Below are 14,116 nucleotides of genomic sequence, written 5' to 3'. Positions count from 1 at the left end.
CACCCTTCCTGGCTTTGAATGAACGAGTTCCCAAGGCTGCAGGTGCTTTCTCTTTGCTGCATTCCCCAGAAAATCCCTGGTAATTAGGGCTCTCTCCTTTTTTCCAGGAAGCACCGCCAACTCCTCCTGCCCTTCTCGGATCAATCGAATTCGCTAGCACGTTAATTCAGGTGTGCCTAGAGAGCTCCTCCTTTCCGGAGACCAGACCCAGAGCCGCAAGGAAGGGAGGCCGCATCGCAGCCGAGCAGAAGGTGAACTTCACGATTATTTCTTTTTTAAGGAACGAGTGCTCAGGGCTGCAGGCAGCCAGGAGGAGCCTCCGCGCTGTCTTTCCACCCTCCCACCCGGCTTCCGGCGGCGCCGGAGCCCGGCAACCAAGAGGATTTCGGCGCGGGGCGGCCCCGGGGGCCGGCCCCTTTGTTCGCGCGGGCCGCAGGGCCCGGCCGTGCCCCCGCAGCGCCCGCAGGCGGCGGCGCCCGGGAGGAGGAACGGAGCGAGCGAGCGAGCCGCGGTACCGGCCCCGGCATCCTCCTCCTCCTCCTCCTCCTCCGCCCCCAGCGTCCCCCGCCCCCGCCAAGCCGGGCCGCCCGCCCAGCTCCCTCCTTCCCGGCTCGGCTCCGCCGCGGCCGCGCAGGGAGTGGCACGGCGGCCGCCTGCCAGGGGCTGCAGCCTGCGGCGGCACGGAGGCTCCGGCTCCGCTCCCCGGCGGGCTGCGAGAGGGTAAGGGGGACGGGGAGCGGGGCGGGGGGAGCGCCTCTGCGAGCCCGCGCCGCGCCGGCAACAAAGGAGGGGATGAATGAAGCCGGTGCGGGAAAATCCCGGAGGCAGCGGGGTCTGTGGCGCTGTCCGCGCCGCCATCCGCCCCGCGCGGGCTCCTTGTGGGAGGCTCGGCCGCGGCGAAGCATTGTCCTTGGCCGGGGGAGGAAAGGCACCGTCCGTGTGGCGGGGCTGCGTTGTGTGCGAGGAGGGACGGTGCTGCCGCCGCTGCTCCCCGCTGCCTTTGCAGCCCCGAAGGCTGGGGAGGAGCGGGGCGCCCACCGGCGGGTGGGGAGCGAGCTCGGGTGGGAGCGAGTGCGCGGCGGCGGGGTCCGCTCGGCTGCCGCCTGGCCTGCTGCACACCCACCTGCACACATACACACACACAGGGCTACAGCCCTGACAGGCACCTCCGCAGCTGGGTGTTGGTTTGGTAGTAAACACACCCGCTGGGTCACAGCAAATGGCTCTGGCTGGGAGCAGCTGGAGAAGCAGGGGCCTGATGCTGGGAAGATGGAGATAAGAGTGGGTGTCAGCATTGATTGCTCAGTGCCGAGTGAGTTTTGGTTTTGAAACGGGAGGAAGATTTTCTTTTGTCTCTGGGAAGCTGGACTGCTTGCCGGGCTCGGTCTCCTCTATGGATTTTTGTTCTTTAATGATCCAGATATCAACGTTAACTACATACTGCAGGATTTGATGGGGTTTTTTGTCTGTCACAAGGAGGTGTGCTTCTGAGGAAGGCCCAGTTGGGTCGGGCTGCTGGCACTCACATGCTGCTCGGGTTATGAATGGCAGGGCGGATCGAGCAGGTCTCTGCCCCTTGCATCTCCTGATACAAAACAGCAAATGGTCTGTTTGGGGAAGCATCCAGGGATGGAGGCAGAGGCACGCGTTGTTACCTCCGGGGTGTCTAGGCAGGCTGCAACGGCGTTTCGGAAGTGCTGGGAGACAAAGCACTGTGTCGGCACCGACTGTTATTTGCTGCTCTGTTGAGTGTCAGTCTTGTAGGCCTTCAAACCTTGTCTCAGAAACTCATCCTGCTGGAATGGATGTCAAGTTTCACCAGCCCGTCCGTTACCGTTGGCTAGAAGCAGTTCCTTGAGGGTGACTTGCAATTTGGGAAGAATTGGTCTGTGTGTGGACAGAGATATATTCGAGGTGCCTGGCCAGGCTTGTTGGCCTTAGCCTCTGCCCTGCCGCCTGCTAGGCAGCATTCCTCTACCCAGCGGTGCTCCACGAGAGCCTCTTTAATCAGCACGGGTCAGTGCTGCCCTGTCATTGCTGGGGAGGTGATCCTTTAAACATGGTGCAGCTGCCCGGTCTTAAACTTGGGTCTGGGATTTGGCATTTTAAGAAATTACCTGCCTGCTGTTATAGGTATATACTTGCCAGGGCTAGGAAGGAGAGAGTCTGCATCAAACAGCTGTGTTCTCACGAAAAGGTGTCACTGTGCCTGCCAGAAATCACTGAGAGTACAGGACTTCAAAGGCTCAGCTCTGAGACAAGCCCCAGGTTAAAATGTTAGCACCAGCCATTACAGGCATGTCAGAGAGAAGCTGTGCTGGAACCAGTCTGTCACCGCAGGAGCACTCGTGTGGGGCCTGCCTTCAATTAAGGGAAAACCCGTGTGTTTCAGGAGATGCTCTTAGGATAAGTATGGACTGGATTATCTACTGAGGCTGAGGGTTGGTATGTGCTTGGCTTCCTGCCGCCTCTAGCCTTGGAGGCTGCCATAATTTACTCCAGCAAGTAGCAGTTCCTGGTGCATTTCCTCTTTCTCCCCACTTGTGCTTTTGCTCTGGCAGAAGAAACGATGAAGAACCCAAAGGGGGATTTTCCAGTGTCAAGGGATGCGGCAGTTCTTCTTCCCTTGTGTTACTGGGTGGTTAAAATGGGTAAGGGCACAAATTCCACCTCCTGATTGAGGTTGCTGGTTTTAATTATCAAAATGCCTCCTCTATCCATGAAGCTCAGGGGAATGAATAAATTCCTTTGGGGAGGGGGATGTCGTAATTCTGGTGAGGACAAGAGACTATATAAAGCAAGTTCTATCCCCCAGATACATGGTGTCGGTACCACTTTGCAGGCTGTATACAATACATGGCAAGGTTTATATACTTTTAAAGCTCTGGGAAAGCCCAGGTACAGGTAGCTAGACCTGAACATGACTTGTTGCTAACCTACGTTAGACACTGGTATGCACTTATTTATAGAGATATCTATAGGTATTTATAGAGAGATCTATTTTTTTTTTAAATATCTTTTATAAATACCTTGTGGCCCTTTCCCCCCCTCCATCTCCCAAGGGGTCTGAGCACAAGAATGACCAAGGAAGTTGCTGACACGGGGAGAGAAAGCATGTTTTCTGCTGCTCTACTGCTGAGCTAAAGACAGCCAACAATCTCTGGCTCTTGTTCTTTTATCGCTGTTCTTGTGATATTTACAGTAGAATTTCAGGTCTTGTTTGCCTGGGAGAGCACCTTGGCTGATAGTACTGGTGATGTCAGACCCCAGCAAGACTGGGGCTTTGTTTTACTGGTCCGTTTTCTAAAACAACCAAATTAGGTAAGTTGCTGAATAAAGACGACAAACTGTCCGAGGTCACTCCAGAAGCCCAGGTTAGAGAAGGGAATTGGACTTGGTCTTCCTGAGTCCTACTCTAATCCCGCCTTCTCCATGCGGCCGTCCTTCCCATCCTGCGTGAAAGCTCTTGTCTCTGTGGCTGATGCCGACAGAGAAACACAGAAATCTGTCAGGGCATTGATGCACAAAGTCTCTTTCTGCAGTACCACTGTGCTCTCAGAGCATTTCCCCCTGGTCTGCTGAGGGGACCCTGTGTGCTGTGTTTGTCTTTCGTACTTTGTTGAACTGCGACGCTAAACAGGACAAATCAAATTTACTTTCCTCATAGTTGGATTTAATTTCTTGCTCTTATATTATTGTGCAGTACCTCTTGCTGTAGCTACCAGTGGAAAAATGACTTCATTGCATGTGACTCTGAGTCTGGAACCTTAAACTGATACTGCTATTCCTGAAAAAAAAAACCAAACCAAACCAACCCAAAACAACCCAAAGAAAGCCCATTAAAAAAACCCCAAACCCACAATATTTCTGCATCAGACTTTTTGGAAATCATTCCCATGCAGTGGCACTGGTTTTGTTATCTCCCTCTAAATGAGTGAAACTGTGTCTAAAATAGCCATGGTTGTTTCAGATGCAGCATAAGCAAAGAAAGATGTGTGAAGAAATAAAACCAAGCATTGTCATATTTTGTTGTCACAGTTAAATTTTTTTACTTCAGTATGTTGGAATAAAATATGATGCTGACTTGAAAAGGCACTGAAAATAGGTGGTACTTTCAGTGATTTATTCTTATTATGCTAGTGTTTACCCACCTGGATAGTTGTAGAGAAATGTGGCACAGACTAGCAAAATGCCCTGCTGCGGGTTCTGAGCCAGCAATGAAGTCCCCATCTCCCCATCTGTGCTGAAGCACAAAGGGAATCTGAAGTTTGTTTGGTTTGAGAGTTAGTGTTCTGAACTCTATTGACTCCCTTGATAACTCCATTTGTGCCTGGGAAAGGCACAAATCACGAATGATTATTTTTGAGAAGTATTTATGCTCTGTGTCTATAAAGTAAACACTTCAGAAAGACTTCCCAAGTCCTCTGATGTGTTGGATATTCAGAGATAGTGATGCCTAATAGAGTCAGGCAACTAGTCATCTCTGACACTGTTTTTTGAGTAATCTTGGGAAAAATCTTTTCCTTCTCTGTATCTGTTTCTCCCAGGTACAAAATGGGTGATGCAGTTCTGACCTCCTTTGAGGTCTGTGAATGAAATGATCTGGGGATGTTGGATATTTGGATCTTGGAACTCTTTAATCACTTTTTGGTGCTTTTTAATCCTTTTCCTGTGCTCCCTCACACCGTTCCTTTAAAAAGATAATGCAAATAAAATTGTACTGCTTGTGCCAGAGCTCTTGGTCAAAATTAATCCTATTTTATTTTGGAGAATAACTTGCGTTGTGTAGTAAGCGCTACATGGATATTGGTTACACTGAAAGGACTTTGCAAAAATTTGGGGTGGCAGAAACATCAAGAGGTCATCTGATCCATCTGTCTGTTCCAGGTTAGGTCTGTCTTCATCTCTGCCATTCAAGGCAGAGGTTTGAAGATTTTATTTATTTATTTATTTATTTTTAAAGACTAGTGTGGGCAATGAGGGAGTTTCTACAGCCTCTCTGGGCAGTCTAGCTCGGTTTGAACTACTGTTGCAGTTAGAACTGCATAGTATGTGTCTTCCCCTTTGTTTTATTTGTTGTCATTGTCACTTTGTGTGTCTGTCTGTTATTGTACAAAGGACAAGTACAAAGGTGTTTCATTGACAAAACCAGCACAGTTTCTTTTGCAGCACATCCTCTGGAGCGGCAGAGGAAGGCTTCCAAATGAAGGCACCAACTTCTGGCATAGTCACTAACAAAGGCTTTCTCTGGCTGGTCTGTTCTTTTTCTTCCTTTGACATATTCCTCCCCCCTTTATTTGTTGCATCATGCTCTGAAAAATTCGGTGTCCGCCAATTAGTGCTGGAAACTTTTCAGTAATCCTGACAGGCGCAAAAAGCAGCTGCCTGTTGAAACAAACAGCGCTTTCCCATCCCTTGCAAATACTCCCATTCATGACCTGCAAGCGCATCCCCTGGATGCAGAGGCTGTCCTGGCTGGGGAACAAACCTCCCTAGAAAAAGAGGCCTCTCCTGGAAGATATGGAGAGGCACTTATGTCATGAGATGTATCTAATGGGCTTTTTAGCCTCATATTTGGCTGTCAGGTATTGTGTGCTATACTACCTCAGTGGCTCTTGTCAGCCCTCTGCATGAAGCCTATCCTAGTGATTAATGTCTGCTCCTTAGCTAGATTTAGCGTATAGCTGTTTGTTTTATAACTGAGATCCTTGCTGTGCAAACTAGAGTAGGTCAGTCTGCAACCTTGAGTAAGTGGGTTTTTTTTCCTCTGGACTTCTGTTTCCCAGCTGGTAAATTTAGGATGTTCTAGCTGATGACCAATCTGCCAGCCGTTCCTAATGGAGATTTAATGATGGACAATATGGCACAAAAAGGCAGGCTTGTGTGGAATATGTTGTTGAGGCAGATGAAGCTGTTTTGCCTTACCCAGTTCATATTTTACATGTCCATTTACATAGGCTTTTACTGGGATCTATGAAGTAGCTTTTTGAACTTGCTAAATCTCTTCCATAGGAAAAATTTAAGTTTATATGTATATTTATATATATTTCCAGTAAATGATACTGACAATAAGCTCGCAGGAGGCATTGCTTAATCTTGATGTCTCCTCAGCATCTGCAAGCACTTTTTCCCTTTTTATCTCTGAATTCTCCCTCGAAGCACATTGACTAGGCCGTAGGAAGGTGTGGGAGCACTTCCAGCACACTGACATGGAAATGTCAAAGTCAAATGGTGCTTTTGGGTGATCATATGGTTCAGGTTTATGGAGTCCTATGATATACTCTGCCTTAGGGTGCCGGAAACATTGATTGCCATTGTTAGAAGAAGTGACAACTTGGTTTTTGCTCTTCCTTTTTGATTGAAACAGGACCGGTCTGCGTTAGAGATGTCGTGCCAGCACTCTGCATTGTAATGTACTCAGGCTGCTGCTTGTAACTGCTCTATACTTGCTTGGCTAGATGAGATTATATCTTGATCTCTGTACAAAATCATGATTGTGGTCTTGCCTGTGTTAGAGGAGAGATTAATGACACTTGCGGTATAGAAACAACCTGTTTCTGTAAGAAGTGAAGGAGCAGCTAGGGACACGTGGTGGCTCTGTAAAGCTCTGACTAGAATATGTAGTGCTGCAGTACTTCAGGAGTGTGGTGGGTTGATCCATCTGTCCTGCCTACCTGCATGCAGGCCGGGTTCACCCCGTCAGCATCACTCTTGTCTCCAGAGAGATGAAACTTTACATCCCATTTTCAGCACGGACCCATGTAGCCAGACCTGTTCCTTTTGGCCGCCAGCGTCTATACGTCGAGCACTGCTGTATGTGTTCTTCCCAATGGCACGGTCATGTATAGATGGAAATGCTGATTAAAACTGGGCTGTGGAGCTGTACAACTCTTGCAAGGTCTCTGCTGCTGCTGCAGGAGGCTGGGATTGACAGCCTTTCCCAGATGTGTGCAGCCCGTGCTGTGACAGCCTCCCTTGTCCTAGCCAGCCCAACAAGTCCCGCTGGAGCACGGGCAGCACGCTGAGCACGTTCAGTCTCCACACCTGCTTTGCAATCTGACTGTGTAGGATGGTGTTTTCTTTTTTCACCCCCTAGAAACTGTAATCTCTAACCTCCTCTGGTATAACATACTAGGTAGCCCTCCCATGGTGCTGATGTGGCTTAGTGCCTAGAGGCTTTGAGCTGGGATCTGCTTCTCTACACGTAATGCAATCCACAGTAAATGACGGGCTCTGCAAGGCAGGTGGTAAGGTGTGGGTGACAGGAACCACAAGGCGGGAGGGGATAATGTAACAATGTTGCCAGATAAGATCCAATTTGATATAACGTGCCAAAATTATTATGGTTTTGGTCATTGATAGGGATGTAATTTGAATAAGAGACATGTTCCTTCTTGTACTATAAGGTTTGCCAGCTATCTAAACTCCTGGCTTTTCTAAACACCTTTGTATTGGGGTTGCAGGTGGTAAAGTAGGAAACTCCATGATTAACGCGTACTGGCCGAAAGCAAACTTTCTAGATTACTGGCCTCCCTGTCTCCACCACTGGTTATGGTGGGAGCTGTGTAGATATGTCAGTGTCAGCTGAGGTCTGGGGAAATCGCAGTATTTGTAGAGAGGCTCAGGAGAAAACAGCAATTAGTGCATGTAGCCCAGAGGTCAGCTTCTTAAGTGGGAGGCTGAGTGCAGGCTGGTGAATCAGCAGGGAGGAGGAGGAGGATGCTCCAGGGAACAACTGCATCCAGCATTGCTCTGCTGCCGCCAGCGCAGCGATGGGAAGCAGGATGCTTGAGTGTGGGTAGAGGGGATGGGGCTTACACAGTGCCTTGATGCTCCGGAGAGAGTGGGTTTGCTCCTCCCTAGCATCTTTGGTTTGGTGATCTCAGATCATTCGGTAGGTACCAGTGGTGTAACCCTCCTGGTCTACCACCCTTCTATTCGCAGGCTTGGTACCGTTATCATCCCTCTTTATGTGGCAAGGAGATTACTGACCACTGTGGAAGAAGAAAGCAGGAGTCCTGGCTGTCAGTGCTGCATTTCAGCTGTGAGATGATGGTCTGTATTTCCTTTTCAGCTTACCTCCTGTTGTATCTCAGCTTACTCTTAGCAGTCAGAGGGTGAAGGTGGGTTAGTTATTCTTTCAGCTTTTGGGAACAGTTGCCTTGTTTGAAGGAATGAAATTATGTTAGCTCATAGTATTTGGCATAGTTTGTCCAAGGCCTGGTGAGACGTCGCCTGGGATGCAGCATGCATTTTGGGTTGCCCATGTCTAGAACAGACTGAATTCAAGTGATGGAGATTTAGAGAAGGTCTTCTAAGATGAACCAGGAAACGGTGAATCTCGTCTCGGGACCTCTCAAAGGAGAGCATTGCTTGTTCAAAATGACATAGTGAAGGCAGAGAAAGGGTAGAGCTGTCTCATGGGGGTTGGACACAATGGGAGAGTGTCAGAGTTGTGCAAAGGGCACAGTAGGTACGTGGGCAGAAGGTTGCCTTGAATAAATCTGGACTGGCAACTGGTGGGGGGGGTTCCCAGCCAGCAGAGGCTGAAGCTAACACTGCTGAACTGTAGGAATGAAAAATCTTGTAAGGTGGTTTTATAACTAAACAAAAGGGGTTGCATCAGGTGCAGGGTGGGCCCTTCCTATCCTGCATCCCTGCCTGAAGTTTCAGCAGCTTGTGGAGAGGCAGGGTTAATTTTCCCTTAATGTGACATTGTTTGCATTGGGGTTCTTCTGTGGGGGTTTCTGTACTAGACATTACACCTACAGTACCAGTGGCCCAGGGCAAGGCTTTGCTCTTGTTCCTGCTGTAATGACCAGGTCTCCACTGCATACCGAATTGCATTAAATGTGTGATTATGTTAACATGGTGTCTTTTCCTAGTGCACTTGAGGGTGTGTGTAGCTATTGGGCAGCATTAGTGGAGCACAGTGGGGACTTCAGTGGCAAGCCCAGTACGTCCCAAGGTATTTTCTGTTACACCAGAAACATGTTACATTCCACTCCTATTTTCTTTGCTTTTAACCAAATCATCTGCAAGTTAAAACCAGTACAACTGCACTACCATCAGATAGGCTGTCATAACACCGCACTGAAAATGAACACAAAATTCCTAGTTTCAAAAAAACTTCAATGTGCAAAGAGAAAGAGAAGAAACTTGCAAGACCCCTTGTTTCCTATTTTCAGCTATTTGTTGCTCCAGCCTTTCAGTTACAGTCTACAAACCAAGGCTGGCCTGCAAAGAAGTCTTTGTTGCAGGTGCAGGCTGTAAAAAGGGGGAAAAAATCAGGGTGGGAGGGACCTGGGTCCTGTTTTTGTTTCATAATCGAAGTCCAGGGCAGAGGTTAGATTACAGAAGTGCACAAATCAAAATCTATATGTTAACCTGAGCTCTAGTGAATAACAGCTTAAGTGCCAGGGTGAACTTTAATGCTGCACTAAATCAAGCAGTCAGAAGCCAGGAAATTCCAAATGTTCAGATCCTTCTGCAGCTCTGCAGAGGGTGCGTAGCATGGCTGAGTTATTGTAGAGCTCATATTTAATTAAATTGTTTCTCCAATAGTAAAATACCAAGCCATTATAATGGAATATGTTTATCATGTATCATTGTCTTTCCTGCACTCTGCCTGCTCTCCTCGTGTTTCTTTTTCAGGTATTGCTTATGACAAATAACACTTTCTGTGAATAGGAAACTTGGATTTTGTCAAAGCCACTTGAATTGTAGAGAAACCTTTTATGGAATTGAGTAGCCATTGGATCAAATCTGAATTGACCTGGAGGACAGCAGTTCTGAAATCTCTGTGTATATTCTGTTCCCTTCCCATGTGAGCTGTGCAATTTTGGTGTGGTGCCCCTATATATTTCTGTAGGGACGCTGTTCCATGCCCCCGGGGCTTAACTCCAGGGAGCAGAAACTCATGTAGATCCAAGACCATCGCCAGGATTTTCCCCACAAATTAGAGAGAGTTTTGCTCTGCAATTAGTGCAGAATTGTTGCTATCTACTGTGTCAGTCTTCAGTAGGTGTTTTGCCAGCATGGGGAGCGTGAGCTCATCAGCAAGCCCATAATTACTCCCCAGTTTGTATACGATGACTTCCGTGAATGCCCTTTGTTTCCCCCCCCCCCCCCCACTTTGCCTCAGGTTTTGCCTTGTGGTTTTTAGTTACTGCAATGGGATGTTTTTGCACATTCTTCTTTAATAACCATTGTTTTATAACTAAATCACAGGGTGATTAGTCTATCATAGTGGTTAGAACTAGCTTAAAAAATATCTTAAGTTTTTAAATAAAAGGCCTCTAGGCTTTCCCTTTGTGTTCTGTGCTAATTATTACAAAACTTGAGTGAGAAAGACAACTAAACACAGGCTTTTTTAGAGGTTAACAACCTTTCAGACGTGTAAGGGAGACTACATAGTACAACAGAGCTTTATGGCTGAAGAACCTATGTGAGTTCTTCAACTGCAAGGGAGAAAAAACCTGACGGCTGACAGAGGATACCGGGATCCCCTGGTTTTCCCTGTGTGTAACTGAAGGCAATATGCTCCTTTCTTTCATTCCTGTAGTACTCTACCCCCATTCCCTCTATGGGAGAAGGAAAGGTTTTCTTGGGAGAGGAGTCTGACCTTAATTAAGAATGAGTGTCTCTTTTATTTCCTCTATACTTCAATTCAGTGAAAGAATTTAATCCTGATCTGCCATGTGCTTCAGAAATGGGTTTCTGATTGCTTGTCAGGAGGAGTAACTAATCAGAGCAGTGAGAAGGCGATGGTATGATTACCTTGGATCGGATGGAACATCTTAAGGGATTAAAAGATAAAATTGCCCTTTCTTCTCAGCATAATCTCAGTCTCTATTGGCAAAGCTGCAGTTTGGCTTTATCAGATCCTGTCTCTGTGTTGATTGGATTCATTTCCTGTCCCTTTCGCAGAAGACTGATCGGTTTGAGTCTGGCCTTCGGATTTTGAGCTCAAGGCAAAATTCTGTTCTTAAAATCCCTAGCCCATCTTTGCAGCGTGGCCAGTGTTGTGGGGTTGTGAGCCTGGGGCACCAAGTCTTTACCTGTCCTTGCCTCTGGCATGCAATCCGTTGGGCAGTAATGTATCCTAGAGTAGCAACTCTAGGAGATGGAGCTTTATTGCCTGAAAATCTCATTTTGCTGGGGGTGGAGAAGGTGCAGAAAAGCTTGGAAATATGAATTGGATGCAACCAAATGCTCAGAAACAAGAAATGAAATAACTTTACATAACTTAAAAAAAACAAAAAACCCAATATCTTTAGGCCAGTAAAGGTTTTGTATAAGGCCTAATAAATGAATACCAGAGTTGACACAGAAAGCTTTTGGCCTTTATTCTGTATGCTTACTGTTGAAGTTAGTGAAGAGCTCCTCCAGCAATTAGTGGATCAAATTCTTCTCTAGCAGTTTGTTTTCAGGGAGATGTTGGGCTTCAGGTATTGTTTTCAACACTTACAGTGCCTGATGCTGAAGGTTTCTGCAAGCAGTAATGCTGTTTTCAGTGGGAGATTCTGCATGGGGAGTGTGACACGTGCGAGAATGAATTGCTGGAACAGGCAGTTGTGGGTCTTGTGGGGAGCAGGGGTTGGTCTCGGGCTGTGCTGAGGTAGGTTCACTCTTGTCCAGAGTCCCAGAGGTTCTTGAATGACAGAGGCTAGGGGACCAAACCCAGAAACCTCTTCAAGGCTCTGTACTCTTTCTGAAATACAAAGCCAGAACATGGGTAGAAAATTAAGTTCCTGCTTTTATGTTTAAGTCTCCTGAAATGCGTGCAAAGGATGTGTCAAAACCAAAGTGCTGTTGGACCTTCCCCAGCTACACATTGTATGGCAGCACGTGGGATTGTTTCTCTTTCCTGTAGAGGATGGGGATTTACCTTGCAGACGTAAAATGCACTTTCCATTACTCCATATGGAGTCGCTGTTATTACATTGTCAGAGCAGCTGCAGACAGAATTCCTGGTCTTTCCAAGCTGTATCTTTATTACTAATACAAGTGTCTTTGTGCAGATTCAGCCACACCGCCACATCTTATGATAGCCCTGAAAATGTCTGACACTCTGCTTGCGGACGTGCTGCCATGGGGCTGCATCCCAAGCCCTGGTGTTCCTCATCCTTAGTATGAACATGAGGAAAGCTGGCATAGCGTTTTAAACAATGGCACAAACAATTGCTTCTCAAAAGATTATCTTAGATGGGAGTAGGTAAAAGCAGAAAGACTTTATTGTGCAAACCTTTCCCTATCCAAATAGTTGTCTTTGAAGTCACTGATTATTTACATGAGTCAAGATTGTTTGGAAAAAAAAAAAAAGTGTTTTACTGCTTCTCTGCATTGTCTTTATCATTAACTTTCTGTACAACATGATAACCTTGATTTCCTTCAGTCTGATACCTAGGTACTGTTCTTTACCTTGTCCTGAAAAGGTGTGCGCATGACTAACTGCAAACTTCAAATTTAATTTCTTACATGTGGATTTCCAAATTTAGAAAATTAGAAACCTAAATCTTGGTACTCACTTTTTTGGCTACATATTTGATTTTGAGAAATAAGGAGTTATTTCCCCACAAAATACTGTATATACCCAACTGTTACAGCAGTGTTCAGATACAGCTGGTCTAAATTCCACTTGGGTCTGCATTCAGAATGAAATCCCTGTGCCTTGCCTAGGGCTTCGTGTTGAGTAAACACTTCTTACATCAAGATCCATCCAGAAGGAAGCACCAGGCACACAGGACGGGATTCAGGCCAACTCAGTCTGGTGTCTGGAAACTTGTTCCTGTGTCTTGCAGTTGTTTCACTCAATATGTCGAGGTGAACAGATCCTTAGATTGGCATATACCCCTGAGGGCTTTCTCCTGGGGAGTGTGCTGAAGCTGGGAGTCTGTTTTGTTGCTTATGTCCATTTTGAATGGGATGGTATTCCATGTGGCAAGCAAGTACTCATGTGCCTTTTTGAGGGTAGGAGGGATGGATGAAGCAGAGAAACTTGCAGATAAGCTATATTGCCAAGACTGACAAAGGCTTTTGCTTCCAACCCTTGTTTTGTGTTATTCCTCTAGCACATTTGAGAAATAATTGAAGTCTAAGCACCTCCAATTGTTTCTCTGTTTTTAACGTGTGCTGTTCTGATGCCTGGCCAGTGTTGTGGATACTTGAGCATCCAGATACATTGCTCCTGGTGAAAGGTATTTTTTGGATGTACCTCTGTATTTAGTTGAGAACCGTTCCCCTTTTTGAATCTGAGCCTAGGTGACTCAGATCCAGCTGTCCCCTTTTCTGATGGAAAGATGGAGAACAGAATATTTTGGTCATTTGAAGCAGGCTTTCATATTGTGCATTCCTGGGATGCTTTTCTTGGTTGTGGGAACAGACAGAACCATTCATCCTAGTACGAAAAGATTGCAGGAAGAATGTAGTGGAGATCTAGAAAATCCTTGTAATCTGTGTCATCTTGGAAAAGGAAGAAAAACAAAATAAGCAGAGCTGGTGGCCCTGCAGTATCCACAGGGGCAGATGGGGTTTTTTTACAGTGTGCTGGAGAAAGTCACATGTCCATGAAGTTATATGGGAAGGCAAAGCTTACAGCTTGTGCAGGTAATATAGGGAGTAGGAAAGAGAAAATGGCTCGTGTTTTTTAAGCCACATGCAGCATCATATTTGCCTGTGTTCAGCATCTACTGCTGGAAACAGATTTTTCAGAAGGGCTCTGTTAATAGAGCCTGTTGGGATGGTGAGGGTACAAGACAGGAGCTCGGGGCAAGTTGTTATCTCTAATGGAGCAGGGCAGTGCCCTGTGGAGATACTGGCCTGTGTCCCAGGCCGAGGATATTTCTGCAGCACAAAAGCTGCATCACTCAGCTGGGAGCTAACCTGGGACTTGGATGGCTCAGGGCAGCGTTGCTCTGGGCAGTGAAGATGACCTAACGGTGTAATTCAGAAGAGCTCTGTGCTCGGTATTCAGAGGTTCCTAAAAATCTGCTCATATATTTTTATGTTGAAGTGGGGGAGGAACTAGTGACAGAGGAGGAGTATCTGTCCCTAGCAGCAGGCATAGACTTCTTTAAAAATGTCCCAGACATTTATTTTTATCTATGTATTTCTA

General features: G+C 46.7%; 1 protein-coding gene across 1 annotated transcript in view; it reads left to right on the top strand.

Annotated features, from left to right (window-relative positions):
* The first annotated feature begins 660 nt into the window (after positions 1-660).
* The window catches only part of CLIP2 (CAP-Gly domain containing linker protein 2), an 82,152-nt gene continuing 68,696 nt past the window's right edge, over positions 661-14,116 (top strand). The window contains exon 1 of the mRNA XM_050908906.1: positions 661-720. The gene's annotated coding sequence lies outside the window, so the exon portion shown is untranslated. The remainder of the gene's footprint in view (positions 721-14,116) is intronic.

Source organism: Gymnogyps californianus, chromosome 20 (assembly GCF_018139145.2).
Source record: "Gymnogyps californianus isolate 813 chromosome 20, ASM1813914v2, whole genome shotgun sequence".
Taxonomy (NCBI): Eukaryota; Metazoa; Chordata; class Aves; order Accipitriformes; family Cathartidae; genus Gymnogyps; species Gymnogyps californianus.
Note: the sequence above shows the minus strand (reverse complement) of the source record. Positions and strands in the feature narration are given on the sequence as shown.